This window comes from Girardinichthys multiradiatus, chromosome 11 (assembly GCF_021462225.1).
Source record: "Girardinichthys multiradiatus isolate DD_20200921_A chromosome 11, DD_fGirMul_XY1, whole genome shotgun sequence".
Classification (NCBI taxonomy): Eukaryota; Metazoa; Chordata; class Actinopteri; order Cyprinodontiformes; family Goodeidae; genus Girardinichthys; species Girardinichthys multiradiatus.
In genome coordinates, this window is record NC_061804.1 from 9,659,855 (window position 1) to 9,670,192 (window position 10,338).

Below are 10,338 nucleotides of genomic sequence, written 5' to 3' on the forward strand. Positions count from 1 at the left end.
TTCACCCTCCACAGGTTATCTATTAGATTCAAACTAGGACAGACTGGGCCAGTCCAAAACATATTATTACTTCCAGCCAGAAGTAACATGTTTGGTCAAATTAAAGGACTGCATTTAACCTAAATCTCCTAGAGGTATGAGTAACTTTGTGTATTTAAACTGCGAGGTGTCAGCTGTATCTTGTTGAGAAGCTCTAGGTGTCAAATTCTTTAGTAATTATTATTTTAATTATATTTTCCCACTTCTGGCTTATTAGATATTTTACTTTATGTTGTAACATTTCAGTTGAATTTTTAAGTGGACTAGTTGTGCAAGTTTTGCAATGCTTTATATTCTCATTTTTAACCTTATTTATACATTTCAGTGGGAATAAAAGTAATTTTAAACACCTCATCACTTCCATACTCTGCTCCTCACCTTGTCACCTAATGAACCTTCAACAACTGAAGTGTCTCTTTCACAATCTCCACATCAGTGTTTTACATTTATTTTCAAGAAAGCACAGCACTAACTTAACAACTGTCAGAATCACATTCAATAGCCTAATATGCAGAATATATTGAACAGACTTGCATAGTGGTGAGATTAGGGCTTTAGGTTTTGGAGCCTTTTAATGCCTGGGTGAATAATAGGTCAGATTGAAATGGCTAAACAATAAAACATTCCTCTGAAAATGGATCAACCTGAAAAGGAGTAAAAAGCAGCTAGTTATTCAGAAAATGTTTTTTACTAGCAGAAATATTGCTGTAGATGTCCACATGGTCACTACCAGCTGCAGGAGTCAACTGGAAGTGGCAAACCAGTATGGGAGATGGGGGGGTTTCTGCTGGTTGAGGCTGTTAAAGGCTTATTCAGATTCCTGGGGCTAATCCTATGATTTAAGTACCAGCCACAGTTGTTGCAGTTATGACTGCTGAATCACTTAATGCCCCGCTGAGTCTTCCTTCCTCTGTTTCCTTTGCAATGACCCTGAAGTGGTATGCAGCCAAAAGGCCCCACAGCAAACCTTAATAACCAGATTGATAGAAGCATTTTAGGGATTTATCCTGTCACATTCTGCATGGTATGGACTTTAAAACATTTTGTGTTTCTGTTTCTGTGTTTCTGACACTAGTCTGCAGGCTAAGTACTGTAAATTCAAGTTTAGAGCTGGAATAAAATAAACTCTAATAATTTTAAGAATCTCTGAAATCAAAATGTATGTGGAATAAATGGTGAAATTAATCTGATAAATACATTTTCATTAAATATTAAGTGTTGAGGATACAGCTCATGTTGAGGGAGGGACTACATGTATTAATTAGGCTTTAATGTGTAGTAGGTAGACTAAGTCTTAATTAGTTATGACAAAATGCAAACAGTTTGGATTGGGCATTTTTAAAGTTTTTTTTTTTTTAATCAGAAGTACAGAGATGCAAGTTTTAAAGTTGACCTTGGCTCCTTCTGCTTACCCATAATGAAGATTTTGTGGACGTTAAGGCAGAGCCTCTTATCCCGAGCTGCAGGGAGCCAAATTAGCCTAAATCTCCAGCACAGACGTGTGGATCTGATTTACTATCAAACCTCAAATTAGAACCATTACAACCCAACAGCAAAGCATCTTCTAGATTAACCTATAATGCCTCAGCGTAGCGCAGCCAGGTCAAACTGAGAGCTTTTCTCAAATCAACCGAGAAAAAATTACATTTGGAAAGTTTTTCATCCAAAGACTTAAAAATTGAGATTTAGCCATATTTTTGATATCCTTGGGAGTCTTCCACATCCTGTTACATAATAACTACAAACTTCAATGTTTTTCATTGAGAATGTATGCGGTTGACACATTACAGCAAAGTGGAAGTAAATGTTAAATGGTTTTCAAAATCTTTATACTGATTTTTCTGAAGGTAACGTTCACATTTTCCCCCGTTGCTTCCTGTATGACTTTCTCTAATTTTGTTCTGCAGTCTGTAGAAAAGAAACTGCATCAGGGTTTTCGTTTCTTTGTAAAGCCTTATTATGTCCTCAGGGAAGTTATTTTAGGCAAACATGCACATCTCTACTGTTCATAAAATGCTTTTGTTTCTATATTTGTTGATGCTTTTAAATTCATAAACCCACCTCTATAAAGTAGTTATTCAACAACAGTTTGATGCAATTAAAGAACGATGTCAACAATTTCTCATCATTTAGTTATTACTTCATACACATTCAAAACATATTGATAGATTCTTTGATATTAAAGTCTCATGCCTCATCCAGCATTTCTTTAGGTTTGCATTTCCTCTCTGGTCCTCTAGTTTTTCAGTTTCCATAAAAATTTTTTAACTTTCTGTACAGCCTGGAAATATACTTATGCAGATTAATATGACCAGGTTTCCTTGCTGAAGAGGTTGTGAACTAAAACATATTCTGATTAAGTTCAGGTAAAATAAGGAAACTCGATTTAGAAATTGTCAGGAGATGCATGAACATCGAAGGCCCCCTTCAAGACATCCACAACCTCTACTGCTCAGCTCTTAGTACTCATCAGTTAGGTTTTCCCCCGTCATCCTACCAGACAGCTACTGCCACGGGTAGCACGTCTGCTCTGTGATATTGACAGTGTCTCAATCTGACAAATTTGTATACATCTACATAAGGGAGGTGACTGTACCTCCACCACCGGTTTCAGCATTGTTGTGGAGGAGGACTCTTAAACCTGACGTTTTTAATACACCTGTAGTTCATTTCTTTTGGCCTGAATCAGTTGATGAGTTTGTTAACTGGTAACGCTTTTGGAAGGTTCGGTTTCTTTTCACACAGAGATAACTCCAAGTGATCCAGAACCTTTCACTGCAAACCGCACAAGAATGTGGTCAGATGTGCCCAGTGCGGGAGAACCAAATATAAATACAGGAAACAGATGTTGTGCTCTGAGTTAATAAAAAACATGAAGAATGTAAACCTCTCATTAGTGTGTCTCTGGGTACTATTTCAGGCAAAATTATCTGTGAAGTATCTGAGAAGAATGATTGCATGGGGCTTTATTCTTTACAAAAAAGACACAGTGCCTTCTTTCTTCGTTTGTTTACTCAATCGCATCCAACAATGCAACGCAAACCTCGCTACAGGAAGGCTGCATCAAGCTTGCAGGAAACACCTGGTAGCTGTGCCGGATCGAGGTCAGATCACGTGCACACCATAAATGAATCGCTTTAGAGTTTGTTAGGAATTGTTTTGGTCTGCACGCTTGTGCGATTGCTGTGTTCACATCACACAAACAAATCACAAAAATCAGGGAAACAAACCAGTGTTTGTTTTTAACGGACTAAACAACTCAGGTGTGAAAACATCCATTGAGAGGTGATGTCAGTAGGATAAAATCCCTGTGAGCTGCTTTTTCTTCTTCTTACTCTTCGTTGCTGAACTTCTTTCAGTCTCCCATCAATCAACACCGATAAGTTTGGGTGCAATTTGGAGGTGTGTGTGCTTCACTTCAGCTGGGACCACTATTCCACAGGGAACCCAGCATATACAGATATCTATGTTCATAGGGGCTAACTAAAAAGGGATAATTGTATTGTAGTGTAGAACACGTAATATTCATTCTTACTCCTTGGTGAGATCCTGAAGTGGGAGAACTTCATTACTCCTACATGTCCTTAGCTTAATAGAAAGTTTTTCTTCACATAACACACAAACATAACAGTGCAGGAAAATTCTTAGAAGTCAAAGCAAAAAAAAAGTCAAAGTAGAGCAAACTGAAAAGGTAGAGAATGAAATAAACCTGCAAGCAGCAAAGCAGAATGGGATGCAAAAAGAGGTTTTAGTCTACCTCCATGCAATTGACAGGCAAAACCAATGAGTTCCCCCAAACAAACTGAATTTTCCCACCACTAGACATCACAGACATCTTTGATTTGTAACATCTATTAGCAGGCTCTTTTATGCCACACCCAGCACCCAGATATGCTGCCTGCCAACATGGTAAGGAACCCGTTTTGTGGAACCTTCATGTGTTATTGAGAACAGTCGTGGGTGTACTACACTCTTAAAATGCCCCCAGAAGACTCTTCTGAGATCTGGTGGATTTTTGACCCTGTATTGTGAGCTTAGTCCAGAATGAAGGGAGCAATTCACTGACACTTAGGCCCAATGTTGTGAAGATATTTTTATCAAAGCTACAAAAATAAACCTCATGGTAAGGAGGTTTTGCTCTGTACAGAACAGCTTTTAAAAGACAGCTGTGGACAAAATGCTAAAATTAAATTCAGAAAAAAAAGAGATACAATTAATCTGTTCTGCTTCTATGTTGTTTATGTTTGATAACATAACAGATCTGAATTATACTGGTGATCACATGTCAAAACCTGCAATGAATAGTTACCAGCTAACAAGGTCATATGCGTCTCATCTTTTGGAGATCTCAGGTTGGTCCCTCTGAGGAATAAGAGGTTATTTTTACTGGGAGTACAGGGAGGAAAAGCAAACCTCTTGTAGGGGAGGTCAGGTCAGTTCTGGGCTTTCGTGTGCACTACACCGGCACATTAGGAATATTCATAGTCTTTGACAATAATCCAACAAACCATAAAATCCACTTATTAAAAAATCATTCTAAAATTTATTTTAATGTTAGAGAAATGTCATAAAGACTATTTTTTAAAACCATTTTATCAACTTTTTTTTCTAAATGACACAAATCCGATCAATGTTATTTTGCAGGACGTCGTAGCCTCTGTGTTTTCCTGCACAATATCTCTGCCAACGTTCATTCACATTGGATGTTGTATTATATTTGTGTTCACTAGTTCTAAAATTTCATGAATCTCGTCATATTTACACCTTAACCTGGTTCAACGTCTCTGAAGATTTTCTCTCCACATTTTTCAACAAGCTTTTTATCATCTTCCTTGATGTTGTTGCAGAGATGCATTCTATGATTCAGCTATTGCTTTTAACATATTGTTTCAATAATCAATTAATATTTGGTCAGAGGATGCATCTGATTGTTACCGTTACATGCAAACATGAATTTTAAGGCTTTTGAAACAACCTACAAATCACTTAATCATCACAGCTCACAAGACCCAAAGTTAACCTGTTGGAAAATTTTCACACAGAGGCCAGGCGGCTTGTTAAATCTCCTGGCTGCTAAGCTGCGTGTGGTCTGCATTGTTATTCTAACAAGTATGTGCACTTCACATGTATCACTCACATGGCAGGGATTCAGAGGCACTGTTGGGTGTGACACTGTCATCATCGGCCAAGAACCTCTAGGATACTCGCCTCCATGAAGACGGCAGAGGTTCACTGTCTGAAAAAACGGGACAAGTTGGAAAAAAGCACCCAGCATTTTAGGTTCTTCTTTCTCTGGTGCACAAAAAACAAATCTAAATTTTACAAACTGCAAACAGGAGACGGTGAAGAGGAAAATTATCCAACATTAAACAAAGCAGTTCCCCTTAACTACTCTTTGAACAGCTGCAGCTCTTAGGGTTAAAGAGCTTTACATGACCTCGGAGGAGGCTTACATACTGTACATCTACACCTCTACTTTCCATGATGATGTAAGCTGTGTTTAACAGGTGCTCTTATTCACAGTTACATTTCTAAAAAACATCTCATCAAGACTAAGACTTCCAGGGCTGATATCCTGCATGGTTTAGAGCACAACTGTCAAACACCAATTCTTGAGGACTTGTGTCTACTACAACTTTTAGATGTTTCTCTGCTTTAACACACCAAATAATCAAATAATTGGTTAATTAGCCGGACTCTAAACAAATTGACTACACACTGAAGATGCTATTTAACTGTTCGAATAAGGTAGGGGTGCTCTCCAGTCTTTAGGAGCTACTATCCTGCAACTTTTAGATGCAACCCGGCTCCAACACACCTAATCGAATTGCCTCATCAGCAGGTCATTAAGCTCTGCAGCAGCCTGGTAAGGAGTCGATCATTTGACGAAGGTGCTCTGGACCAGGGGCAAATCTAAAGGTTTGCAGGACACCAGCTATCGAGGACTGGAGTTTGACACTCCTAGTTTGAAGTTTCTCTTCATTCAAAACAGCTGATTTGGATAAATGGCTCTGTATCAGGCCTCTGCAGAATTTGGTAACATACTGAGAAAGTTTACCTTTTGAATCAGCTGTGCTTGAGCAGGGACATATTTTAAAAATCAGGTTGTACAACACCCCATAGATCACTGGATATGATCACCAGCACCCTTTGAACAGGTTCAAGTGGTAAAGGAAGGACTGACTGCTTTTAATGGCAGAAAAGCCAGCCTACTGAATTTAATGTTTTCATTATACAGTAACATTTTGAGCTTATAAAACCACTGAGTTAATTTTAAGTGCATGATGTGAAAGATGACATAAGATCAATTACTATTCTGTTTTAAGTGTGACGTTTAGGGAAAGCACTTATTTATAAATTTGCCTAATTATGATTATAACGAAGGCTACAACAGTTTCCAAGCTTAAAACTCAGGTAGCTTCTAAAAAAGCTGCAATAATTTCATCTATAAAATTGTGTTTACCAACGGCCCTTTAATCAAAACTGATGTTGAAGTAGTTTAAATATGAAGAGCTATTTTAGGAACATCAAGTCCTGTCACGTCTTGGAGGTATGTGTATCATTTTATATGCACTCCCATTCTGAATAGTGCATGTGTATCGAGATGAAGGGTGTAGAACCCAGTGTTCTGCTGTATCAGGATGGGGTAGGTTACTTTTGCCAGGATGTCACCATCTTTTGTATTTATTTATTTCTACACTTCATGACTGCTTGTTCAGCTCGGGCTGAAAGGTCATTGCCCCCATGTGGTCAAATAAGTTTTAGCTGAGTTAATAAGATACTAAGTCAAGATGTTCTAGTCAGCCCAATAAATTGGAATCCAGAAGTCAGTAAATCTTTGTCAGCACCAACAGAGCAAGTGCATAGTGTAGTATGAGATCAAGTTATGTTATGACTATGTCATTAGTGTGATATTTAAGTAGCACTTGCGCCAATTTCTGTGGCAGTGATGAATATGTGCTGTATAAATAGTGCCTCAGCATTCTGACAGTCAGATCGCAGGATTACTTAATATCCAAAAATCTGTGGCAGCCTGGCTCACTTGGTGATCAAATTGTGTATGTTACAGTTTCAAATGTGTTAAAGTGAACAGGGTTATAACAGAAGTATCTTTACTTAGTGAGTACTCAGACAACCCAAAAACGTAACTGGATAAGATATTTTCAGCAATTATTCAAAATTTATTTGGATTCAAAGAATTATTTTAGTTGAAAGCAGTTTAACCTGCTTCTTATTGGTTCACAGAATGAATCCTTGGACTGACAATTAAATAAACTTGCCCAAAGCATTATTTATTTAAAACAGTCGTAAATAAATTCAATTGTTTGCTAGAACCTACAGCAGGTACACTTCACAGAGTGTTACTTTAAGGGTACATAGCAGCTGGTTAAATGCTGGCCAAGGACAAAGTGAGCAATAAGCAGCTTTAGTCTAAATCTACAGGAGAGCAGCCGCACTGTGGCCTGGCTACAGACTAATTCTTAACCCACATTCACCTGCCACACTTACCTCACAGCAATCTATGTAAGGACTCTGCCCCTTCCTCCAGGTATCTGTCCTGTATTTTCAGCTGTGTGTTATCTTCCGGTAAATGCTCAAGAGTTCATAGGATGATTTAACAAAAAACAAAAACAACAAGCTTGACGTGTTTTTCTCCAGTCTCTTGCGCGTCAGTCCTCTTCTGTTTTTAAAAATCTTCCTAACAGCCTTCTCTTTAGAAGGTTACTGTGGTTCCAGGCTCCTGGGGGCGGTTCAGCATTTGTTGCCCAATTACAGTTTGATGTCTGGGTCAGTGACGGAGATCTTAGGAGTCTCTTTGCTGGGTCTCATTCATGGCCGCTGATCCTGATTAGCTTGGAGGTGGAGCCTGCCGGTGGCACAAAAAGAGACCAGCCAGGCAGTGCGGAGGGAGGCGGCTGAGGTTATGATTTCTTAGTTGTGTAACAAAATGCTTAATTTTCAAAATAGTGCAATGAGGACACCTTCATTCCATACAACTAGATTTAAGGCATTCAGTAGTAAGTGATCAAAAGATGCATAAATCATAAAGTAATATAACATGTTAAGACATTCCCAAGGTTATACCTTAGATATGTCTGCCCTCACCACATTGAGATGGTCAGATCAACCAGTGAAGAGAATTTGTGAAAAGTTGATAAGGATTTATAGTACTTAATTATAACCTTGAGTGCTGCAAACAGGTGATGCAAGTAGTTATTTTATTCAATTTCTTTATAGGTTTAAGGAAAATCTTAGTAAAGGTTAGTTAAGGTTTTGGTTAAAATAAAAGCTTTTCACAGCATTTATATGTCAAAGAATGCTACGTTTATCCACAACGTCCCCCTTGAACTTTCCAACATTTTCTTACGTTACAGACGCAAACTTATAATGGAAGGAAATAATACAACGGTTTCAAACAAAAATGTGGCGTGCATTTGCATTCATTCCACTTTACTCTTGTACCTTTAAATAAAATCCAGTGTGTAATCCACCTGCGTGTAATTTAATTTCAGTACAATTGCAGCTGTCCTGTGAAGTCTTCCAAGGTTTGTTGGAGAACATTAGAAAACAAACATCATCATGAAGACCAACAAACACATTAATGCTGCTAAGTTCTGTCTATGACTGATAGTGTGCATACAATTATTTTATAGTGTTTTTCTTCAGCAGACAGGTGAAGGTGAAAGCTGTGGAGAAGTTTAAAGGAGGGCTAGGTTCTAAAACAATATCCCAAGCTTTGAACATCTCCCAGAGCTCTGTTCAATCCATCCTCTGAACATGGAGAATGGATGGACCAGGAGCAAACCTACCAAGACATGGACGTCCACGTAAGCCAACAGGCTGGGCAGAGAAAGCAAACAATCAAAGAGCGGCCAATAGGTCCAGGGCATCTCTGGAGGAGCTGCAGAGCTCCAGAGATCAGGTGGGAGAATCTAACAGGACAACTATTATTTGTTGCGTTCCATAGATCAGGGCTTTATGGAGGTACTAGTAGCAAGAACCCATTTAACTGAATTAAAAGTAATCAGACTGAACTTCAACATTGTTTGTTTCTATTTAAACCAGTGTAAAGCTGACTGAATTAGATTTTAATTTGAATTTTTTACCAGTTGGATTAAATTGGGGGTAAATTTTACTATTCTGGAATGAACTGGGTTCAAATGGATTATTGTTAGATTAAATTGGGTTAATTGAAAGGTCCCATAATTGGACAGAACTGGATTGTGCCAAATCAGACTGCATTGGAAACAACTTAAGAACTGGATTACAACCATCCTGGATTGAAATTGCAAGCATATTGAAGAAAAATTGAGTGGAAGAAAAAAACTGGGTGAAAAACGTGCACAAGGAAGCAGGACAAGGGGATTTTGAAGCAAAGCTATATCAGGTGTTTGGAGGACATTGACAAAGCGCTGACCATTTGGAGCCCTGACCAAATATATCCCAGATACGAGTCCATTCAACTTTCCATTAATTTGCTTCGACACAGCATGACCGGAGCCTCTTTAGCAATTACCTTTTGTGGCTTACTTAGTCTTCTTGTGGAGGGTGCAGGGACTGTCCGCTGGACAACTGTCAAGTCAGCAGACTTCTCCGTTATAATGCAATGTATAGCATGTCAAAACATAACATTTATTTATTAAAATGAACGTTTTATTTTACTGAGTCTATATAATGGTCTAATTTTGTTAGACTGAATTTTGGACTTTCCTTAGATGAGCCAATGGGCTTTCAGCAGCTCTGTCTCATACAAAAATGACAATTCCTGTATAAATTGTTCAGTTTTATTTCAAAGTCATGCCACAAGTTGACATTAAATACAAAAGAAAAAAAAATATTTCAGATTGTAGCTATAAAATAACCACAGTGTAACCGAGAACCAATTCAACTAACACGCAATAGAAAATTAAAAGTAAAGCTCACACTGAAAATAACGCACTAACAAGTACACGGTACAGAACATACAGCACAGCTCTCTGATATATATATCCGTAAACATATCAGTTGGGAACGCAAGTTAAAGTGGATGTATAAAATCAACAAGCTTATAAAATACTGATAAAAGATACTCATTACAAAGACGGTAGCATCTCCTAGAAGAGTCACCATGCAGTAGGTATTCCAGCCTCCAGTCAGTTAACATTGTCAGAAAAATACAAGATAAATCACAAGCTCGTTCCTTGAGTGGACAAGGCTCAACATCAGTTTTTGAAATAAAAATCTCAGTTTATTTGATTTGGATGCAGTCCATATGATGCCGCCAGTTGAGAAACCAAGTTTCTCTCTGGGACTTTGATC

The 10,338-nt window shown here is 38.1% G+C and overlaps 1 protein-coding gene across 1 annotated transcript in view; it reads right to left on the reverse strand.

The window, feature by feature from the left end:
- The window catches only part of LOC124876627 (unconventional myosin-VIIa-like), a 75,738-nt gene extending 67,979 nt beyond the window's left edge, over positions 1 to 7,759 (reverse strand). The window contains exons 1-2 of the mRNA XM_047379556.1: positions 7,549 to 7,759; positions 5,177 to 5,275 (exon numbers count right to left, since the gene is read on the reverse strand). The gene's annotated coding sequence lies outside the window, so the exon portion shown is untranslated. The remainder of the gene's footprint in view (positions 1 to 5,176; positions 5,276 to 7,548) is intronic.
- Between the last annotated feature and the right edge of the window lie 2,579 nt (positions 7,760 to 10,338).